At 40.0% G+C, this 25,097-nt stretch overlaps 1 long non-coding RNA gene across 1 annotated transcript in view; it reads right to left on the reverse strand.

Moving 5' to 3' along the window:
- Nucleotides 1-695: 695 nt before the first annotated feature.
- LOC128643165 (uncharacterized) overlaps nucleotides 696-25,097 on the reverse strand; it is a 173,704-nt gene continuing 149,302 nt past the window's right edge. The window contains exon 5 of the long non-coding RNA XR_008399779.1: nucleotides 696-762. This is a non-coding gene — a long non-coding RNA (uncharacterized LOC128643165). The remainder of the gene's footprint in view (nucleotides 763-25,097) is intronic.

Genomic DNA, 25,097 nt, shown 5'->3' on the forward strand with positions numbered 1-25,097 from the left:
CACCCCACAACCGCAAAAATTTAAAGGGACAGTCAAGTCCAAAAAAAAACTTTCATGATTTAAATAGGGAATGTAATTTTAAACATTTTTCCAATTTACTTTTATCCCCAATTTTTCTTTGTTCTTAGTATTCTTAGTTGAAAGCTAAACCTAGGAGGCTCATATGCTAATTTCTTAGACCTTGAAGACTGCCTCTAAGCTGAATGTATTTTGACCACTAGAGGGTATTAGTTCATGTGTTTCATATAGATAACATTAAGCTCATGCACGTGAAGTTACCCTGGAGTGATTGGCTAAAATGCAAATCTGTCAAAACAACTGAAACAAGGGGGCAGTCTGCAGAGGCTTAGATACAAGGTAATCACAGAGGTAAAAAGTGTACTTCTACAACAGTGTTGGCTATGCAAAACTGGGGAAAAGGTAATAAAGGGATTATCTTTCTTTTTAATCAACAATTCTGGTGTTGACTCTCCCTTTAAAGCTTTCAAACTGCTGTTATTACTGCTGTTGTATGTCTCTTTAATATGGTTCTATGAAAAATATAACAAACAGATAAAATAATTTTGCATTCACTGTATTAGTCTCATGCCATTAAATGGTAAACATTCTGATATATATTACACATAAAACAGCCTAATCACTACCATAGGACAATATTGTGTACCTGGAAAGCCACAGTGCTGTTGCTCCTGCCAGTCTTGTGGAAGCCCTGAAGCAGCCAGGTCTCTGTAGCCGTCACAAACATCACCAGTTCTCACTGATCTGAGGGATAAAAACAGCTCATTATTTTCTTGTTATTAGCACAGTATAATAACAGACAACTTTTTACTAACTTACATGGCTACATCATACCATAATATTGTTTGAGGTTACGCGTTTCAGTTGAACACAGTACTCAGAGCTATGTATGATATTAACCCAAAACGCGTTACACCAGTTATATTTACTTGTCATTTGTTTTTATGTACTTTCTTTTCTGTATTTTTATTTTATATTAATATAATAAACAGCATTTTAGTCACAACATATTGTGTATTACTACAGAGAATAAAGGCTTACTCCTCTTGTCAGTGGTAATTATTGTGGTATTTTTATGGGTGGCAGTTGCATGTACAATGTCTGATTTAAGTTTTTGATCAAATTACAGGAGTAGTGACGCAATTGCATAACACGGTCAACAAATTAGTTTCTGATTGGCTGAAGAATATCATGTGATACTGAGTACATGGATGCTTAGAAATTACTCATGGAAGTCAGAGCAGTAAGTTGGAAATGCCCAATAATAATTTACTTTAGATTTCTTCACACTCCTCTTTAAAGTACATTAAACAATTTATATAATATGCAGTTAAGCAATGCACTGCAAAAGATCTGTGTACATAAGCATAGAAACATAGAATATAACGATAGATAAGAACCAAAAAAAGGCACATCAAGTATACCCATATTACTTTTTCTTGGATAGCCTTATGTATGTCCCAGGCATTTTTGAATTCCTTTACAGTCTTTGTGTTTACCACCTCAAATGGAAGTTTATTCCATGAATCCACCACCCTTTCTGTAAAAAAATGCTTCCTAAAATTTCTCCTGAATCTGCTACCCTCTAACTTTAGATTGTGACCCCTTGTTTTGGCACTTATTTTTTTGGTGGAAAACAGACGTTTTCAAAGTCATTTAACCCTGTAATTGTGTCAGATCAATTTGCTAGGCTTTGTAAATAAAGAACAACCAACAGAAAGACTCATTGAAAAGCCTGCTGGAATCCATTCTCTTAGTTTACTATGCTGTAGCCAATAAGAAAATAAATGAGATGAACCTGTGCGCTAACCAAAGCAATCACTGTATAAAGTGTTGCATGTTCAAGAAAACGTCACCGGGCTCCTCATACAATATATAAAGATGCTTACTCTATTAGGAGCTACTATATTTAATTCAATTAGTAAAACAAGTAAGACAGTTTTTCCAGTTCATAGACAGTTTGGTAGGACAAAGAATGTAAACCTGTCTAGTGTATAATTTTTTTTCAAAATTATTTGCTTTTCGGAATTTATTCCATTCTTGCTTCGTCTTTCTCACAGCAGCTTCAGCCAGTAAACCTGATTTAATAAATATTCTTCCAAAAAGGTGAAGAGGTATTTTTCCACATACAACATAATTAATGCTTACCTGATAAATTAATTTATTTCATGGTGGTGAGAGTCCACAATCCATTACTCCTGGGAATTACTATTTCTGGCCAGTAGGAGGAGGCAACGATTCCCAAACCCCTATAAAACCCCTCCCACCTTACTAGAAACTAGTCTGACATATAGCAAAGCAAGAATGGTAGGAAAAGTAATAAGAGCAAAAAAAGGAGCAGGGAAAGAAATAAGAGCTACCACCAGAAGAAAAAAACAGTGTGGGGTCTCGTGGACTCTCACCACCATGAAGGAAATTAATTTGTCAGGTAAGCATACATGATGCTCTCTTTCTCACTGGTGGTGAGAATCCATAATCCATTACTCCTAGGAAACTAATACCCAAGACAAGAAGTCCACAAGTAATGAAGGTGAGACAAGCATGATATATAATTTTTGATTATCCTTTTTTTTATGAAAAACATGAAAAGTTTGCAAAAATTAAGCTACATCATTCAGAAACAACAGCCTGAAGGACTTTCCTACCAAAGGCTGCTTCAGAAGAAGCAAAAACATCTAAATGGTAGAATTTAGTAAAAGTATGCAAAGGAGACCAAGTAGTTGCCTTGCAAATTTGATACACATAAGGAAGATTAGCAAGTTTAGTTTTATGAAAAAGAAATAAAAGAACAGAAATATGACCTCTAAGAGTACTGGCAGATACCATCCTGAAGACATTGCTAAATCCTAGGAATTCTAAAGAAATGCCAGGAAGAACAATGATCCAAACACCAAGAAATAAAGGCCTTCCAACCCTTATAATAGATCTTTCTAGTCACAGGTTTACCAGCCTGAATCAAAGTCTACAGACTCAGAAACATCCCTCTGTTTAAGAACTAACCATTTAATCTCCATGCCATCAAGCTTAGAGATTTGAGATCCTGATGAAAAAACAGACCTTGAGACAGACGGTTGTGACACAGAGGAAGCATCCACGGTGGACAACTGGACATCTGAAACAGATATATCCAAACCAAGTCTTGCAAGGCCAGGCCGAAGCAATCAATCTCATTGATGATTCCAGTTGTCTGATCCTGGCAATCACCCTTGGCAGAAGAACCAGAGGAGGAACGATATAGGCTAGATGATCAATGGACATTACAAAGTACCTGGGAAGTTTGTTATTCAACCGAGACCCCAAAGTCACAAAATCTGATTGAAAACATCCAGATAAGGAGACCATTCCCCTGGATGCAGGGATTAACGACTGAGAAAATTCACCTCCCAATTGCTCACCCCTGGAATATGGACGGCAGAGATTAGACAACAATTGTCCTCTACCCAGGAAAGAATCTGTGATACGTTGCTCATCACTAAGGAATTTCGAGTTCACTCCTGATGATTGATAAATGCCACTGCTGCAACATTGTCTGACTGGAAACAGATAAGACTCCCTTTCCAACAGGGGACAACTCTGAAGGGCCTTGACAAATTGCACAGAGTTCCAAAACATTTATTGGTAACCTCGCCTCCTGAGGAGACCAAACTCCCTCTGCTCTCTGAGAACCCTAGACTGCACTCCAGCCCGAAAGTCTTGCATCTGTTGTGGTCACAGTCAAAAAAGGATGAACAAAAGAATCACTCTGAAGAATTGACTCATTATCCAACCAGCAAGAGAGAGACTGTTTTGTCTTGGGATCTAAATAAATCCTCTGAGACAGCTGAGTATGATCTCTGCACCATTGCTGAAGCATCCAAATCTAAAGAGACCTCATGTAAAAAGGAGCAAAAGTAATGACACCCAATGCAGCAATCATTAGGCCTAGAACTTTCAAACAGACTAAGTATTTGATCAAGCTGAAATCAGCTTCAACCTTCTTTGTTCGGTCAGAGAGAATGAGTTTATTTGAACCCCCAGAAAAGTTACTCTGGACTCAAGGGGAATAAGAGTTGCTTTGTAAAACTGATTCTCCAACCATGCTGGTGAAGAAACAGCAAAACTATGTTGGTGTGAGAGTCTAACCTGCATACCTATGTATCCTGATAGTAAGCACTTAGTACCTGAGAGTCCTGAAGACTAACCTGCATACCTATGTATCCTGACAGTAAACACCTATTACCTGAGAATACTGAAGTCTAACCTGCATATCTATGTATCCTGACAGTAAACACCTAGTACCTGAGAATACTGAAGTCTAACCTGCATATCTATGTATCCTGAAAGTAAGCACCTAGTACCAGAGTCCTGGGGTGCGATCCGATATACGGCGCAGGTTTTGGCGCAAGCGTGGAAACCTGCGCCGCCCGTAGTTTCAGCTCGCAACTCGAGGTATCTTATATACGGTGCCGTCAGATGCTAAAGTGCCGTAAGTCTGACAAACTAGCGATGTCCAGAAATCTGGAGTCGCCAGTGACTTACGGCACTTTAGAAATTGCCGGCGCCTACAAAAACTGACTAAAGTATTAAATCTCCCGTACTGTCTAACACGCCTCCCAAACATAGCCCGACATGTATACCCCTCTATCCGCTATCCCCCCTCACTCTCCTAATAATAAATGTATTACCCTCTAAACCGCCGATCCCGGACCCCGCCACACCTAATAAAGTTATTAACCCCTAAACCGCCGCTCCCGGACCCCGCCGCCACCTACATTACCTACCCCCTAATGTGAGCCCCTTACTCCGCCGCCACTTACATTACCTACCCCCTAATGTGAGCCCCTTACTCTGCCGCCACCTACATTACCTACCCCCTAATGTGAGCCCCTTATTCCGCCGCCACCTACATTACCTAACCCCTAATGTGAGCCCCTTACACCGCCGCCACCTACATTACCTACCCCCTTATGTGAGCTCCTACCCCACCGCCAGCTATATTACCTACCCCCTAATGTGAGCTCCTTACACCGCCACCACCTACATTACCTACCCCCTAATGTGAGCTCCTTACACTGCCGCCACCTATATTACCTACCCCCTAATGTGAGCTCCTACCCCGCCGCCAGCTATATTAAAATTATTAACCCCTAATCTAATCCCCCTACACTGCCGCCACCTATATTAACCCTAATTATATTAGGGTTAATATAGTTAATATAGTTATTATATAATATATATTAACTATATTAACCCTAATTATATTAGGGTTAATATAGTTAATATATTTATTATATTATATATATATTAACCCTATCTAACTCTAACACCCCTAACTTAATTATTATTAAAATAAATCTAAATAATATTAATAATATTAACTAAATTATTCCTATTTAAATCTAAATACCTATAAAATAAACCTTAAGATAGCTACAATATAATTAATAATTACATTGTAGCTATTTTACGGTTTATACTTATTTTACAGGTAACTTGGTATTTATTTTAACTAGGTACAATAGCTATTAAATAGTTAATAACTATTTAATAGCTACCTAGTTAAAATAATTACCAATTTACCTGTAAAATAAATCCTAACCTAAGTTACAAATACACCTACACTATCAATAAATTAAATAAACTACAAATATCTAAACTAAAATACAATTAAATACACTAAACTAAATTACAAAAACAAACAAACACTAAATTACAAAAAAATAAAAAAAGATTGCAAGAATTTTACTTACACCTAATCTAAGCCCCCTAATAAAATAATAAAGCCCCCCAAAATAAAAAAAATGCCCTACCCTATTCTAAATTAAAAAGTAACCAGCTCTTTTACCAGCCCTTAAAAGGGCTTTTTGCGGGACATTTCCCCAAAGTAATCATCTCTTTTGGCTGTAAAACCCCCCACAATACCACCCCCCAACATTACAACCCACCACCCACATACCCCTACTCTAAACCCACCCAAACCCCCCTTGAAAAAAAAACTAACACTAACCCCCAGAAGATCTCCCTACCTTGAGTCGTCTGTACCCAGCCGGGCCGAAATCTTCATCCAGATGTGGTCCTCCATCCCGGCGATGTCTTCATCCAAGCGGCAAAAAGAGGTCTTCCATCCCGGCGATGTCTTCATCCAAGCGGCAAAGAAGAGGTCTTCCATCCCGGCGATGTCTTCATCCAAGCGACAAAGAAGAGGTCCTCCATCGGGGCGAAGTCTTCCTCCAAGCGACATCTTCAATCTTCTTTCTTCCGGCTTCTTCCGACCTCCGACGCGGAACATCCAGCTGGCCTGACGACTGAACGACGAATTAAGTTTCCTTTAAATGACGTCATCAAAGATGGCGTCCCTCGAATTCCGATTGGCTGATAGGATTCTATCAGCCAATTGGAATTAAGGTAAGAAAATCTGATTGGCTGATTCAATCAGCCTATCAGATTCAAGTTCAATCCGATTGGCTGATCCAATCAGCCAATCAGATTGAGCTTGCATTCTATTGGCTGATCGGAACAGCCAATCGGATTGAACTTGAATCCTATCAGCCAATCGGAATTCGAGGGATGCCATCTTTGATGACGTCATTTAAAGGAAACTTCATTCGTCGTTCAGTCGTCTGGCCAGCTGGATGTTCCGCGTCGGAGGTCGGAAGAAGCCGGAAGAAAGAAGATTGAAGATGCCGCTTGGAGGAAGACTTTGCCCCGATGGAGGACCTTTTCTTTGCCGCTTGGATGAAGACATCGCCGGGATGGAAGACCTCTTCTTTGCCGCTTGGATGAAGACATCGCCGGGATGGAAGACCTCTTCTTTGCCGCTTGGATGAAGACATCACCGGGATGGAGGACCACATCTGGATGAAGAGTTCAGCCCGGCTGGGTGAAGACGACTCAAGGTAGGGAGATCTTCTGGGGGTTAGTGTTAGGTTTTTCTAAGGGGGGTTTGGGTGGGTTTAGAGTAGGGGTATGTGGGTTGTAATGTTGGGGGGGTGGTATTGTGTTTTTTTTTTTACAGGCAAAAGAGCGGATTACTTTGGGGAAATTCCCTGCAAAAAGCCCTTTTAAGGGCTGGTAAAAGAGCTGATTACTTTTTAATTTAGAATAGGGTAGGGCATTTTTTTGATTTTGGGGCGCTTTATTCGTTTATTAGGGGGCTTAGATTAGGTGTAAGTATCTTAAAATTCTTGTAATCTTTTTTTATTTTTTGTAATTTAGTGTTGTTGTTTTTTGTAATTTAGTTTAGTGTATTTAATTGTATTTTAGTTTAGATATTTGTAGTTTATTTATTTAATTTATTGATAGTGTAGGTGTATTTGTAACTTAGGTTAGGATTTATTTTACAGGTAAATTGGTAATTATTTTAACTAGGTAGCTATTAAATAGTTATTAACTTTTTAATAGCTATTGTACCTAGTTAAAATAAATACCAAGTTACCTGTAAAATAAATATAAACCCTAAAATAGCTACAATGTAATTATTAATTATATTGTAGCTATCTTAGGGTTTATTTTATAGGTAAGTATTTAGATTTAAATATGAATAATTTAGTTAATATTATTAATAGTATTTAGATTTATTTTAATAATAATTAAGTTAGGGGTGTTAGAGTTAGATAGGGTTAATATAATTAATATATATATATATAATATAACTATATTAACCCTAATATAATTAGGGTTAATATAGTTAATATATATAATATAATAACTATATTAACCCTAATATAATTAGGGTTAATATAGTTAATATAGGTGGCGGCGGTGTAGGGGGATTAGATTAGGGGTTAATGTATTTAATATAGCTGGCGGCGGTGTAGGGGGATTAGATTAGGGGTTATTGTATTTAATATAGCTGGCGGCGGTGTAGGGGGATTAGATTAGGGGTTAATGTATTTAATATAGCTGGCGGCGGTGTAGGGGGATTAAATTAGGGGTTAATCATTTTAATACAGCTGGCGGCGGGGTAGGAGCTCACATTAGGGGGTAGGTAATGTAGGTGGCGGCGGAGTAAGGGGCTCATATTAGGGGGTAGGTAATGTAGGTGGCGGTGGTGATATGCGGCGGGGGATCGCGGTTGACAGGTAGATAGACATTGCGCATGCGTTAGGTGTTAGGCTTTATTTTGCAGGTAGTTTAGGGAGTTACGGGGCTCCAATACACAGCGCAAGGCTTACTACGCCTGCAATTTGTGGCGAGGTGAAAATGGAGTAAGATTTCTCCATTTTCGCCACGTAAGTCCTTACTCTGTATATTGGATACCAAACTGCGCTGGTATGGTATACCTGTCTATGGGCCAAAAAACTACGGCCGAAGGCAGAAATATACGAGCGTAACTTCTATGTTATGCCGTTTATGTGATACCAAACCAGCGCAATATTTGGCGTTGCCGGCTTTTGCGGGCGACGCTGCATATCGGATCGAGGCCCTGAAGTCTAACCTGCTTACCTATATATCCTGACAGTAAACACCTAGTACCTGAGAGTCCTAAAGTCTCTGCATACCTATGTATACTGACAGTAAGCACCTAGTACCAGAATCCTGAAGTTAAACCTGTATATGTATGTATCCTGATAGTAAGTACCTAGTACCTGCGTCAGATCTGTTGATAATTCACATATCTGTGAATTTGGAGAGTCATATTTTGTGTCACGTTGCATACTTGTGTATTCAAGCTTCTAGTACTGAGCATGCTCTTGAAATATTTGGGGTTCAGCCTTGCTGCAGTTTCCCCATTTGTACTGTGGTTCCTTAACCTGTATACTAGAATGTTATCCTGTGATCCATCCAGAAGAAGCCGTCTGTTCTCCAGGCCTTCTAATCTGTGGTTTGGTGTCTAGAAGTTCCTGTTGAGCTCTGCTCTTGCATTACATCACTACTGCAGCACCTACCTTCCATCAGGACAGGGATAGGCAAGGTGTCCGTGACTGGCCCTTGCAGTGTCCACCACCCATTTTGCTGCGGGGAGGGAGGAGTAAGATAGATTAATGCTGGTCCTGACTCCTCCTTGACACATGCGGCGCCACGTTTCGCAGGGTTGTGGCCACTCACACATGATGCCGCTTAGTACCAGAAAATGACTCTGAGTGAGACAGAGAGAGAGGGAAGATTCAAGAAGCAAGCTGTCACTGTGTCCCTGGAGCTTTATATGCAAAGGTAAAGCACTTTAACCAGCACCTGAGGTTTATTATAAGTAGTATTTAATTAGAAAGAGAAGATATACTGTGATTCATAACCTTAGTATATCTTTTCTTTCTGATTAAATAATAGGAAAGGGAGAATATGTAGTGTAAATAAAGTTAGTGGCTTGTCAAGAGACTGCTAGCAATATTGGGTGATAAGTTATGGAATAAATAAAGCCTGAGTGAAATACTGGATGTGTATCTTCTGCATCTGTATAATAACACCCAGCTCTATACAAAGACACAGAAGTGACACTGGCACATGGGTATAGCCAGAGGAGGGCTGGTTATAGGGTCAGTGGTATCTGCATCAGTATAATAACACCCATCACTATATAATGACACAGTAGTGGCACTGGCACATGGGTATAGCCAGAGGAGGGCTGGTTATAAGATCAGTGGTACCTGCATCAGTATAATAACACCCAGCACTATATAATGACACAGTAGTGACACTGGCACATGGGTATAGCCAGAGGAGGGCTGGTTATAGGATCAGTGGTATCTGCACCAGTATAACACCCAGCACTATATAATGACACAGTAGTTACACTGGCTCATGTGTATAGCTAGAGGAGGGCTGGTTATAGGATCAGTGGTATCTGCATCAGTATAATAACACCCAGCACTATATAATGACACAGTAGTGACACTGGCACATGGGCATAGCCAGAAGAGGGCTGGTTATAGGGTCAGTGGTATCTGCATCAGTATAATAACACCCAGCGCTATATAATGACACAGTAGTGACACTGGCACATGGGTATAGGCTGAAGAGGGCTGGTTATAGGGTCAGTGGTATCTGCATCAGTATAATAACACCTAGCACTATATAATGACACAGTAGTGACACTGGCACATGGGTATAGCCAGAGGAGGGCTGGTTATAGGATCAGTGGTATCTGCATCAGTATAATAACACCCAGCACTATATAATGACACAGTAGTGACACTGGCACATGGGTATAGCCAGAGGAGGGCTGGTTATAGGATCAGTGGTATCTGCATCAGTATAATAACACCCAGCGCTATATAATGACACAGTAGTGACACTGGCACATGGGTATAGGCCGAAGAGGGCTGGTTATAGGGTCAGTGGTATCTGCATCAGTATAATAACACTCAGCACTATATAATGACACAGTAGTGACACTGGCACATGGGTATAGCCAGAGGAGGGCTGGTTATAGGATCAGTGGTATCTGCATCAGTATAATAACACCCAGCACTATATAATGACACAGTAGTGACACTGGCACATGGGTATAGCCAGAGGAGGGCTGGTTATAGAATCAGTGGTATCTGCATCAGTATAATAACACCCAGCACTATATAATAACACAGTAGTGACACTGACACATGTTTATAGCCAGAAGAGGGCTGGTTATAGGATCAGTGGTATCTGCATCAGTATAATAACACCCAGCACTATATAATGACACAGTAGTGACACTGGCACATGGGTATAGCCAGAGGAGGGCTGGTTATAGGAGTGGTATCTGCATCAGTATAATAACACCCAGCACTATATAATGGCACAGTAGTGATACTGGCACATGAGTATAGCCAGTGGAGGGCTGGTTATAGGGTCAGTGGTATCTGCATCAGTATAATAACACTCAGCGCTATATAATGACACAGTAGTGACACTGGCTCATGGGTATAGCCAGAGGAGGGCTGGTTATAGGGTCAGTGGTATCTGCATCAGTATAATAACACCCAGCACTATATAATGACACAGTAATGTCACTGGCACATGGGTATAGCCAGACAAGGGCTTGTTATAGGGTCAGTGGTATCTGCATCAGTATAATAACACCCAGCACTATATAATGACACAGTACTGACACTGGCACATGGGTATAGCTAGAGGAGGGCTGGTTATAGGGTCAGTGGTATCTGCATCAGTATAATAACACCCAGCACTATATAATGACACAGTATTGACACTGGCACATGGGTATAGCCAGAGGAGGACTGGTTATAAGATCAGTGGTATCTGCATCAGAATAATAACACCCAGCGCTATATAATGACACAGTAGTGACATTGGCACATGCGTATAGCCAGAGGAGGGCTGGTTGTAGAATCAGTGGTATCTGCATCAGTATAATAACACCCAGCACTATATAATGACACAGTAGTGACACTGGCACATGCTTATAGCCAGAGGAGGGCTGGTTATAGAATCAGTGGTATCTGCATCAGCATAATAACACCCAGCACTATATAATGACACAGTAGTGACATTGGCACATGCGTATAGCCAGAGGAGGGCTGGTTATAGAATCAGTGGTATCTGCATCAGTATAATAACACCCAGCACTATATAATGACACAGTAGTGACATTGGCACATGGGTATAGCCAGAGGAGGGCTGGTTATAGGATCAGTGGTATCTGCACCAGTATAATAACACTCAGCACTATATAATGACATAAGGTATAAACCATCTACTCCGTCCTACGTACTGTAGTACCTTAGATAAAATAAGACACAACAACAACCTTGGGAAAAGACCGGTCACAGTCACGTTTATTAAATAAACGATTAACTAGTGCCTAAATATTCTTTATGACTATACTTAGGCACTCAGACATCTTAACTTTAAACTTGAAAACAAGTTTGTCATAACAAATTGATGGCGGCACCTCACCCTAACCTAACCCCTACTGGCAGATGGCAAGGGCTCCTTTCAATGCTTGCAACGTGACACCCGGCTGTCACGCCCGCTGGCACAAAGAGAGGGCTGTGTTATTTAGAGATCTTCATCCCGCATACGCAAGGGAGAGGACCCCTATGCCGGCGCCTAGCGGGCGTATCCCCTCCCCTTTTTAGACCTTCACTCTTCTCTCTCCATGCCCGCTCCCCAGGGCCCTGACCACCCTCCACAAGAGCCAGGCATACTCTTACCGCCACATAAAGCCAACCGGCACCTAATATACATTATATATTAACATAACCATTTTTTTTTTTACTGTCCCAATAGAAACTCTTAGCCACACAACCCGTGTGACCCTTAAACTACATTTAACAATGCCCTTCTGATGTCATTCAAGAACAACTCCAACTCAACATCCGTTAGGTGGACACCATCAGGGCGAAACAGGTCCTTTTTGTCGGCTGTAATTGTCATGTCTGATCACAAAGCCCCCCAGGGCCATGACCGTCCTACCCATTGCTCTGTTGACTTTCTTCCTCACATTGTATGCTGCTTTCTGGGTCACGATATACCGCCACTGCAGTCGAGCAACCACATTGGATCATCCAATCCGCACATCCCTGAGCAATGTGTACACCAACTTCATATGCGCAGCCATCCTCTTAATGAGGTCCAATGCGAGTAACAACCCCAAGTCGTTCCCCCCCCCAGATGCAGCACTACTACATTAGGCTGCCCCCACCTCCTGTGAGCCTCTTGCAAAAGAGCTGGCAAATCCACCCATACAAGGCCCCTGCACCCTAACCAGCGGAAGTTGGTCCTGGACGTTGAGAATCCAAACTGCTGACATCCCGGAGACCGCAACGCCCTGATGGATGCCCAATGTATGTAGGAGTGGCCTACTATCCATACCCGAACTGGTGGGGAAGTGTCACCTAACGTACCTGGCAAAACATGAGCAAACCACATTAACCATATTGGCAAAAGGAACCCCATGTGTTCCATCCCCACTGGAGCTGCCTAACCACCTTCCCAACTTGAAGATTCGCAATTCAACTAACAACCCCACATTTCCCCTATTGTCTCTCAAATTTTTTTTTTTTTATATATCTTTCGTGGGCCTGATGTATGTTTTATAACGGGCCGACTTCCATCGCCTGATGCGCTTAATCTCCTGTTCAGAAGCGCCCTTTGCCGCCGCGCTAGTAGCAGCCCCGATCCCAAATGAATGTGGGGCGATCCTTTTAGGATCCAACCCTGCCCTATCCGCTGCATTAGCTAGAAACCTCCGGAACTGGAACACCGACAATGCACTACCGTCTTCATGAACAAGGAATTGCTGAGGACCCACAGGCCTCACTTCCTTAAATTTTTCCACTCAGTGCACTGGGCAACATTCCATGAAATCATGCCTAGAGAGCGGCAACCAAGCCCCTTTGCCCTCCTGGTCAGTTTTAGACCTGAGCACCAACAAAAGCAAAACCCCATCCGCCGACCTGACGTGATCTGCCTGAATACCTCCCGTCCCATTCGCCTTGGACGATGACACCAACTCTCCCAAGCGGAGCGCTCCTGCAAACGCTAATGCAAAAGCCGCCACGAAAAGCAGTTTCTCATACTCCGTCGCACACACCGAGTTCAGCTCGGTTGCCAACTGCCTCAGACGAAGTGGCGTGATAGGTTCCCTCTGATCTTTCGGACGGGGGTCTATCCTACCCCACCCCTTCAGCACCTGCCTTACCAAAAAAATCTGCATCAGTATAATAACACCCAACACTATATAATGACACAGTAGTGACACTGGCACATGGGTATAGCCAGAAGAGGGCTGATTATAGGATCAGTGGTATCTGCATCAGTATAATAACACCCAGCACTATACAAAGACACAGAAGTGACACTGGCACATGGGTATAGCCAGAGAAGGTTTGGTTATAGTATCAGTGGTATCTGCATCAGTATAATAACACCAAGCACTATATAATGACACAGAAGTGACACTGGCACATGGGTATAGCCAGAGGAGGGCTGGTTATAGGATCAGTGGTATCTGCATCTGTATAATAACACTCAGCACTATATAATGACACAATAGTGACACTGGCACATGGGTATAGCTAGAGGAGGGCTGGTTATAGGGTCAGTGGTATCTGCATCAGTATAATAACACCAGGCACTATACAAAGACACAGTAGTGACACTGGCACATGGGTATAGCCAGAGGAGGGCTGGTTATAGGGTCAGTTGTATCTGCATCTGTATAATAACACTCAGCACTAAACAAAGACACAGAAGTCACATTGGCAAATAGGTATAGCCAGAGGAGGGCTGGTTATAGGATCAGTGGTATCTGCATCAGTATAATAACACCCAGCGCTATATAAAGACACAGCAGTGACACTGGCACATGGGTATAGCCAGAAGAGGGCTGGTTATAGGATCAGTGGTATCTGCATCAGTATAATAACACCCAGCACTATACAAAGACACAGAAGTGACACTGGCACATGGGTATAGCCAGACAAGGTTTGGTTATAGGGTCAATGGTATCTGCATCAGTATAATAACACCCAGCACTATATAATGACACAGTAGTGATACTGGCACATGGGTATAGCCAGAGGGGGCTGGTTATAGGATCAGTGGTATCTGCATCAGTATAATAACACCCAGCACTATATAATGACACAGTAGTGACACTGGCACATGCGTATAGCCAGACAAGGGCTGGTTATAGGATCAGTGGTATCTGCATCAGTATAATAACACCCAGCACTATACAAAGACACAGAAGTGACACTGGCACATGGATATAGCCAGACAAGGTTTGGTTATAGGGTCAGTGGTATCTGCATCAGTATAATAACACCCAGCATTATATAATGACACAGTAGTGATACTGGCACATGGGTATAGCCAGATGAGGGCTGGTTATAGGATCAGTGGTATCTGCATCAGTATAATAACACCCAGCACTATATAATGACACAGTAGTGACACTGGCACATGCGTATAGCCAGACAAGGGCTGGTTATAGGATCAGTGGTATCTGCATCAGTATAATAACACCCAGCGCTATATAATGACACAGTAGTGACACTGGCTCATGGGTATAGCCAGACAAGGGCTGGTTATAGGATCAGTGGTATCTGCATCAGTATAATAACACCCAGCACTATATAATGACACAGTAGTGACACTGGCACATGGGTATAGCCAGACAAGGGCTGGTTATAGGATCAGTGGCATCTGCATCAGTATAATACAGGGATAGGCAAGGTGTCCGTACATGGACACTGGCGTCTGTGACTGGCTCTTGCAGTGTCCGCCGCCCATTGTGCTGCGGGGAGTGAGGAGTAGGTCAGATAAATGATGGTCCTGACTCCTCCTTGACACATGCGGCGCCACGTTTCGCAAGGTTGTGTCCACTCCCACGTAATGCCACTTAGTACCGGGAAAATGACTCTGAGTGAGACAGAGAGAGAAGGAAGATTCAAGAAGCAAGCTGCCACTGTGTCCCTGGAGCTTTATATGCAAATGTAAAGCACTTTAACCAGCACCTGAGGTTTATTATAAGTAGTATTTAATTAGAAAGAGAAGATATACTGTGATTCATAACCTTAGTATATCTTTTCTTTCTGATTAAATAATAGGAAAGGGAGAATATGTAGTGTGAATAAAGTTAGTGGCTTGTCAAGAGACTGCTAGCGATATTGGGTGATAAGTTATGGAATAAATAAAGCCTGAGTGAAATACTGGATGTGTATCTGCATCTGTATAATAACACCCAGCACTATACAAAGACACAGTAGTGACACTGGCACATGGATATAGCCAGAGGTGGGCTGGTTATAGAATCAGTGGTATCTGCATCAGTATAATAACACCAAGCACTATATAATGACACAGTAGTGACACTGGCTCATGGGTATAGCCAGATGAGGGCTGGTTATAGGACCAGTGGTATCTGCATCTGTATAATAACACCCAGCTCTATACAAAGACACAGTAGTGACACTGGCAAATGGGTATAGCCAGAGGAGGGCTGGTTATAGGACCAGTGGTATCTGCATCTGTATAATAACACCCAGCTCTATACAAAGACACAGTAGTGACACTAGCACATGGGTATAGCCAGACAAGGGCTGGTTATAGGGTCAGTGGTATCTGCATCAGTATAATAACACCCATCACTATATAATGACACAGTAGTGACACTGGCACATGGGTATAGCCAGAGGAGGGCTGGTTATAGAATCAGTGGTATCTGCATCAGTATAATAACACCCAGCACTATATAATGACACAGTAGTGACACTGGCACATGGGTATAGCCAGAGGAGGGCTGGTTGTAGAATCAGTGGTATCTGCATCAGTATAATAACACCCAGCACTATATAATGACACAGTAGTGACATTGGCACATGGGTATAGCCAGAGGAGGGCTGGTTATAGGACCAGTGGTATCTGCATCTGTATAATAACACCCAGCTCTATACAAAGACACAGTAGTGACACTAGCACATGGGTATAGCCAGACAAGGGCTGGTTATAGGGTCAGTGGTATCTGCATCAGTATAATAACACCCAGCACTATATAATGACACAGTAGTGACACTGGCACATGGATATTGCCAGACAAGGGCTGGTTATAGGGTCAGTGGTATCTGCATCAGTATAATAACACCCAGCACTATATAATGACACAGTAGTGACACTGGCACATGGATATAGCCAGAGGTGGGCTGGTTATAGAATCAGTGGTATCTGCATCAGCATAATAACACCAAGCACTATATAATGACACAGTAGTGACACTGACAAATGGGTATAGCCAGAGGAGGGCTGGTTATAGAATCAGTGGTATCTGCATCAGTATAATAGCATCCAGCACTATATAATGACATAGTAGTGACACTGGCACATGGGTATAGCCAGAGGAGGGCTGGTTATAGGGTTAGTGGTTTCTGCATCAGGATAATATCACCCAGCACTACATAATAACACAGTAGTGACACTGGCACATGGATATAGCCAGAGGATAGCTGGTTATAGGATCAGTGGTATCTGCATCAGTATAATAACACCCAACGCTATATAATGGCACAGTAGTGACACTGGCACATGGGTGAGAGCTGGATATAGGATCAGTGGTATCTGCATCAGTAAAATAACACCCAGCACTATATAATGACACAGTAGTGACACTGGCACATGGGTATAGCCAGAGGAGAGCTGGTTGTAAAATCAATGGTATCTGCATCTGTATAATAACACCCAGCACTACATAATGACACAGTAGTGACACTGGCATATGGGTATAGCTAGAGGAGGGCTGATTATAGGGTCAGTGGTATCTGCATCAGTATAATAACACCCAGCACTATACAAAGACACAGAAGTGACACTAGCACATGGGTATAGCCATAGGAGGGCTGGTTATAGGATCAGTGGTATCTGCATCAGTATAATAACACCCAGCACTATATAATGACACAGTAGTGACACTGGCACATGGGTATAGCCAGAGGAGGACTGGTTATAAGATCAGTGGTATCTGCATCAGTATAATAACACCCAGCACTATATAATGACACAGTAGTGACACTGGCACATGGGTATAGCCAGAGGAGAGCTGGTTATAAGATCAATAGTATCTGCATCTGTATAATAACACACAGCACTATAAAATGACACAGAAGTGACACTGGCACATGGGTATAGCTAGAGGAGGGCTGGTTATAGGGTCAGTGGTATCTGCATCAGTATAATAACACCCAGCACTATACAAAGACACAGAAGTGACACTGGCACATGGGTATAGCCAGAGGAGGGCTGGTTATAGGATCAGTGGTATCTGCATCAGTATAATAACACTGAGCACTATACAAAGACACAGTAGTTACACTGGCACATGGGTGTAGCCAGAGGAGGGCTGGTTATAGGGTCAGTGGTATCTGCATCAGTATAATAACACCCAGCGCTATTTAATGACACAGTAGTGTCACTGACACATGGGTATAGCCAGAGGAGGGCTGGTTATAGAATCAGTGGTTACTGCATCAGTATAATAACACCCAGCACTATATAATGACACAGTAGTGACACTGGCACATGGGTATAGCCAGAGGAGGGCTGGTTATAGGATCAGTGGTATCTGCATCAGTATAACACCACTCAGCACTATATAATGACACAGTAGTGACACTGGCACATGGGTATAGCCAGAGGAGGGCTGGTTATAGGATCAGGGGTATCTGCATCAGTATAATAACACCCAGCACTATACAAAGATACAAAAGTGACACTGGCACATGGGTATAGGCAGACAAGGTTTGGTTATAGGGTCAGTGGTATCTGCATCAGTATAATAACACCCGGCACTATATAATGACACAGTAGTGACACTGGCACATGGGTATAGCCAGAGGAGGGCTGGTTATATAATCAGTGGTATCTGCATCAGTATAATAACACCCAGCACTATATAATGACACAGTAGTGACACTGGCACATGGGTATAGCCAGAGGAGGGCTGGTTATAGGGTCAGTGGTATCTGCATCAGTATAATAACACCCAGCACTATATGACACAGTAGTGACACTGGCACATGGGTATAGCCAGAGGAGGGCTGGTTATATAATCAATGGTATCTGCATCAGTATAATAACACCCAGCACTATATAATGACACAGTAGTGACACTGGCACATGGGTATAGCCAGAGGAGGGCTGGTTATATGGTCAGAGGTATCTGCATCAGTATAATAACACCCAGCACTATATAATGACACAGTAGTGGCACTGGCTCATGGGTATAGCCAGAGGAGGGCTGGTTATAGGACCAGTGGTATCTGCATCAGTATAATAACACCCAGCACTATACAAAGACACACTAGTGACACTGGCACATGGGTATAGCCAGAGGAGGGCTGGTTATAGGGTCAGTGGTATCTGCATCAGTATAATAACACCCAGCACTATACAAAGACACAGTAGTGACACTGGCACATGGGTATAGCCAGAGGAGGGCTGGTTATAGGGTCAGTGGTATCTGCATCAGTATAATAACACCCAGCACTATATAATGACACAGTAGTGACACTGGCACATGGGTATAGCCAGAGGGGGGCTGGTTATAGGATCAGTGGTATCTGCACCAGTATAATAACACCCAGCACTATATAATGGCACAGTAGTGGCACTGGCACATGGGTATAGCCAGAGGAGGGCTGGTTATAGGATCAGTGGTATCTGCATCAGTATAATAACACTGAGCACTATACAAAGACACAGTAGTTACACTGGCACATGGGTGTAGCCAGAGGAGGGCTGGTTATAGGGTCAGTGGTATCTGCATCAGTATAATAACACCCAGCGCTATTTAATGACACAGTAGTGTCACTGACACATGGGTATAGCCAGAGGAGGGCTGGTTATAGAATCAGTGGTTACTGCATCAGTATAATAACACCCAGCACTATATAATGACACAGTAGTGACACTGGCACATGGGTATAGCCAGAGGAGGGCTGGTTATAGGATCAGTGGTATCTGCATCAGTATAACACCACTCAGCACTATATAATGACACAGTAGTGACACTGGCACATGGGTATAGCCAGAGGAGGGCTGGTTATAGGATCAGGGGTATCTGCATCAGTATAATAACACCCAGCACTATACAAAGATACAAAAGTGACACTGGCACATGGGTATAGGCAGACAAGGTTTGGTTATAGGGTCAGTGGTATCTGCATCAGTATAATAACACCTGGCACTATATAATGACACAGTAGTGACACTGGCACATGGGTATAGCCAGAGGAGGGCTGGTTATATAATCAGTGGTATCTGCATCAGTATAATAACACCCAGCACTATATAATGACACAGTAGTGACACTGGCACATGGGTATAGCCAGAGGAGGGCTGGTTATAGGGTCAGTGGTATCTGCATCAGTATAATAACACCCAGCACTATATGACACAGTAGTGACACTGGCACATGGGTATAGCCAGAGGAGGGCTGGTTATATAATCAATGGTATCTGCATCAGTATAATAACACCCAGCACTATATAATGACACAGTAGTGACACTGGCACATGGGTATAGCCAGAGGAGGGCTGGTTATATGGTCAGAGGTATCTGCATCAGTATAATAACACCCAGCACTATATAATGACACAGTAGTGGCACTGGCTCATGGGTATAGCCAGAGGAGGGCTGGTTATAGGACCAGTGGTATCTGCATCAGTATAATAACACCCAGCACTATACAAAGACACACTAGTGACACTGGCACATGGGTATAGCCAGAGGAGGGCTGGTTATAGGGTCAGTGGTATCTGCATCAGTATAATAACACCCAGCACTATACAAAGACACAGTAGTGACACTGGCACATGGGTATAGCCAGAGGAGGGCTGGTTATAGGGTCAGTGGTATCTGCAGCAGTATAATAACACCCAGCACTATATAATGACACAGTAGTGACACTGGCTCATGGGTATAGCCAGAGGAGGGCTGGTTATAGGGTCAGTGGTATCTGCATCAGTATAATAACATCCAGCACTATATAATGACACAGTAGTGACACTGGCTCATGGGTATAGCCAGAGGAGGGCTGGTTATAGGGTCAGTGGTATCTGCATCAGTATAATAACACCCAGCACTATATAATGACACAGTAGTGACACTGGCACATGGGTATAGCCAGAGGGGGGCTGGTTATAGGATCAGTGGTATCTGCACCAGTATAATAACACCCATCACTATATAATGGCACAGTAGTGGCACTGGCACATGGGTATAGCTAGAGGAGGGCTGGTTATAGGACCAGTGGTATCTGCATCAGTATAATAACACCCAGCACTATATAAAGATACAGTAGTGACCCTGGCACATGGGTATAGCCAGATGAGGGCTGGTTATAGGGTCAGTGGTATCTGCATCAGTATAATAACACCCAGCACTATATAATGACACAGTAGTGACACTGGCTCATGGGTATAGCCAGAGGAGGGCTGGTTATAGGACCAGTGGTATCTGCATCAGTATAATAACACTCAGCGCTATATAATGACACAGTAGTGACACTGGCACATGGGTATAGCCAGAGGAGGGCTGGTTATAGGGTCAGTGGTATCTGCATCAGTATAATAACACCCAGCACTATATAATGACACAGTAGTGACACTGGCTCATGGGTATAGCCAGAGGAGGGCTGGTTATAGGACCAGTGGTATCTGCATCAGTATAATAACACTCAGCGCTATATAATGACACAGTAGTGACACTGGCACATGGGTATAGCCAGAGGAGGGCTGGTTATATAATCAGTGGTATCTGCATCAGTATAATAACACTCAGCGCTATATAATGACACAGTAGTGGCACTGGCTCATGGGTATAGCCAGAGGAGGGCTGGTTATAGGACCAGTGGTATCTGCATCAGTATCATAACACTCAGTGCTATATAATGATGTTTTTAATATGAAATGTACCTTGGTGTCCTTCACTAAGGTCTTTGCTTTGGAAAATGTCTGCCACAGCCTTGGTTTGTGCCTATCCCTGTATATGATGCAAATATGATGTATATATGATTTCTATATGATGTATATATAATGAATGTATTATGTATATATGATGTATGTAAAATGAATGTATTATGTATATATGATTTCTATATGATGTATATATGATTTCTATATGATGTATATATGATTTATACAGGATGTATATATGATGTATATATGAAGTATATATAATGTATAATATATGATATATATATGATTTCTATATGATGTATATATAAGGAATGTATTATGCATATATGATGTATATATGATTTATATATGACATATATATGATGTATTTATGATGCATATATGATTTATATATGATGTATATATAATGATTGTATTATGTATATATGATTTATATATGATGTATATATAATGTATAATATATGATGTATAATATATGATATATTATACATCATATATACATCATATATTATACAACATATATACATCTTATATTATACATCATATATACATCATATACTATACAAGATGTATATATGATGTATATATATAATGTATAATATATGATGTATATATGATGTATATTTGATGTATATATGATTTCTATATGATGTATATATGAGGAATGTATTATACATATATGATGTATATATAATGAATGTATTATGTATATATAATGTATAATATATGAAATACGATGTATATATGATGTATATATAATGTATAATATATGATGTATATATGATGTATATATAATGTATAATATAAGATGTATATATAATGTATAATATAAGATGTATATATGATGTACATATAATGTATAATATATGATGTATATATGATGTATATATAATGTATAATATATGATGTATATATAATGTATAATATATGATGTATATATAATGTATAATATATGATGTATGTATAATGTATAATATATGATGTATATATAATGTATAATATATGATGTATATATGATGTATATATAATGTATAATATATGATGTTTATATAATGTATAATATATGATGTATATATGATGTATATATAATGTATAATATATGATGTATATATAATGTATAATATATGATGTATATATGATGTATATATAATGTATAATATATGATGTATATATAATGTATAATATATGATGTATATATGATGTGTATATAATGTATAATATATGATGTATAATATATGATGTACAGGGTGTGCAGAATTATTAGGCAAGTTGTATTTTTGAGTATTAATTTTATTATTGAACAACAACCATGTTCTCAATGAACCCAAAAAACTCACTAATATCAAAGCTGAATAGTTTTTGAAGTAGTTTTTAGTTTGCTTTTAGTTATAGCTATTTTAGGGGGATATCTGTGTGTGCAGGTGACTATTACTGTGCATAATTATTAGGCAACTTAACAAAAAACAAATATATACCCATTTCAATTATTTATTTTTTACCAGTGAAACCAATATAACATCTCAACATTCACAAATATACATTTCTGACATTCAAAAACAAAACAAAAACAAATCAGTGACCAATATAGCCACCTTTCTTTGCAAGGACACTCAAAAGCCTGCCATCCATGGATTCTGTCAGTGTTTTGATCTGTTCACCATCAACATTGCGTGCAGCAGCATCCACAGCCTCCCAGACACTGTTCAGAGAGGTGTACTGTTTTCCCTCCTTGTAAATCTCACATTTGATGATGGACCACAGGTTCTCAATGGGGTTCAGATCAGGTGAACAAGGAGGCCATGTCATTAGATTTTCTTCTTTTATACCCTTTCTTGCCAGACACGCTGTGGAGTACTTGGACGCGTGTGATGGAGCATTGTCCTGCATGAAAATCATGTTTTTCTTGAAGGATGCAGACTTCTTCCTTTACCACTGCTTGAAGAAGGTGTCTTCCAGAAACTGGCAGTAGGACTGGGAGTTGAGCTTGACTCCATCCTCAACCCGAAAAGGCCCCACAAGCTCATCTTTGATGATACCAGCCCAAACCAGTACTCCACCTCCACCTTGCTGGCTTCTGAGTCGGAATGGAGCTCTCTGCCCTTTACCAATCCAGCCACGGGCCCATCCATCTGGCCCATCAAGACTCACTCTCATTTCATCAGTCCATAAAACCTTAGAAAAATCAGTCTTGAGATATTTCTTGGCCCAGTCTTGATGTTTCAGCTTGTGTATCTTGTTCAGTGGTGGTCGTCTTTCAGCCTTTCTTACCTTGGCCATGTCTCTGAGTATTGCACACCTTGTGCTTTTGGGCACTCCAGTGATGTTGCAGCTCTGAAATATGGCCAAACTGGTGGCAAGTGGCATCTTGGCAGCTGCACGCTTGACTTTTCTCAGTTCATGGGCAGTTATTTTGCGCCTTGGTTTTTCCACACGCTTCTTGCGACCCTGTTGACTATTTTGAATGAAACGCTTGATTGTTCGATGATCACGCTTCAGAAGCTTTGCAATTTTAAGAGTGCTGCATCCCTCTGCAAGATATCTCACTATTTTTGACTTTTCTGAGCCTGTCAAGTCCTTCTTTTGACCCATTTTGCCAAAGGAAAGGAAGTTGCCTAATAATTATATGATGTATATATAATGTATAATATATGATGTATATATGATGTATATATAATGTATAATATATGATGTTTATATAATGTATAATATATGATGTATATATGATGTATATATAATGTATAATATATGATGTATATATAATGTATAATATATGATGTATATATGATGTATATATAATGTATAATATATGATGTATATATAATGTATAATATATGATGTATATATGATGTATATATAATGTATAATATATGATGTATATATAATGTATAATATATGATGTATAATATATGATGTATATATAATGTATAATATATGATGTATATATGATGTGTATATAATGTATAATATATGATGTATAATATATGATGTATAATATATGATGTACAGTATATATAATGTATAATACATTATGTATAATATATGATGTATATATGATGTATATATAATGTATAATATATGATGTATAATATATGATGTATATATAATGTATAATATATGATGTATATATGATGTATAATATATGATGTATATATAATGTATAATATATGATGTATATATAATGTATAATATATGATGTATATATGATGTATAATATATGATGTATATATAATGTATAATATATGATGTATATATAATGTATAACATATGATGTATATATGATGTATATATAATGTATAATATATGATGTATATATAATGTATAACATATGATGTATATATAATGTATAACATATGATGTATATATAATGTATAACATATGATGTATATATAATGTATAACATATGATGTATATATAATGTATAATATATGATGTATATATGATGTATATATAATGTATAATATATGATGTATATATAATGTATACTGTATATATATAATGTATAATATATGATGTATATATAATGTATAATATATGACGTATATATGATGTATATATAATGTATAATATATGATGTATATATAATGTATAATATATGATGTATATATAATGTATAATATAATGTATAATATATGATGTATAATATATGATATATATATAATGTATAATATATGATGTATATATGATGTATATATAATGTATAATATATGATGTATATATAATGTATAATATATGATGTATATATGATGT

Source organism: Bombina bombina, chromosome 12 (genome assembly GCF_027579735.1).
Source record: "Bombina bombina isolate aBomBom1 chromosome 12, aBomBom1.pri, whole genome shotgun sequence".
NCBI lineage: Eukaryota > Metazoa > Chordata > Amphibia > Anura > Bombinatoridae > Bombina > Bombina bombina.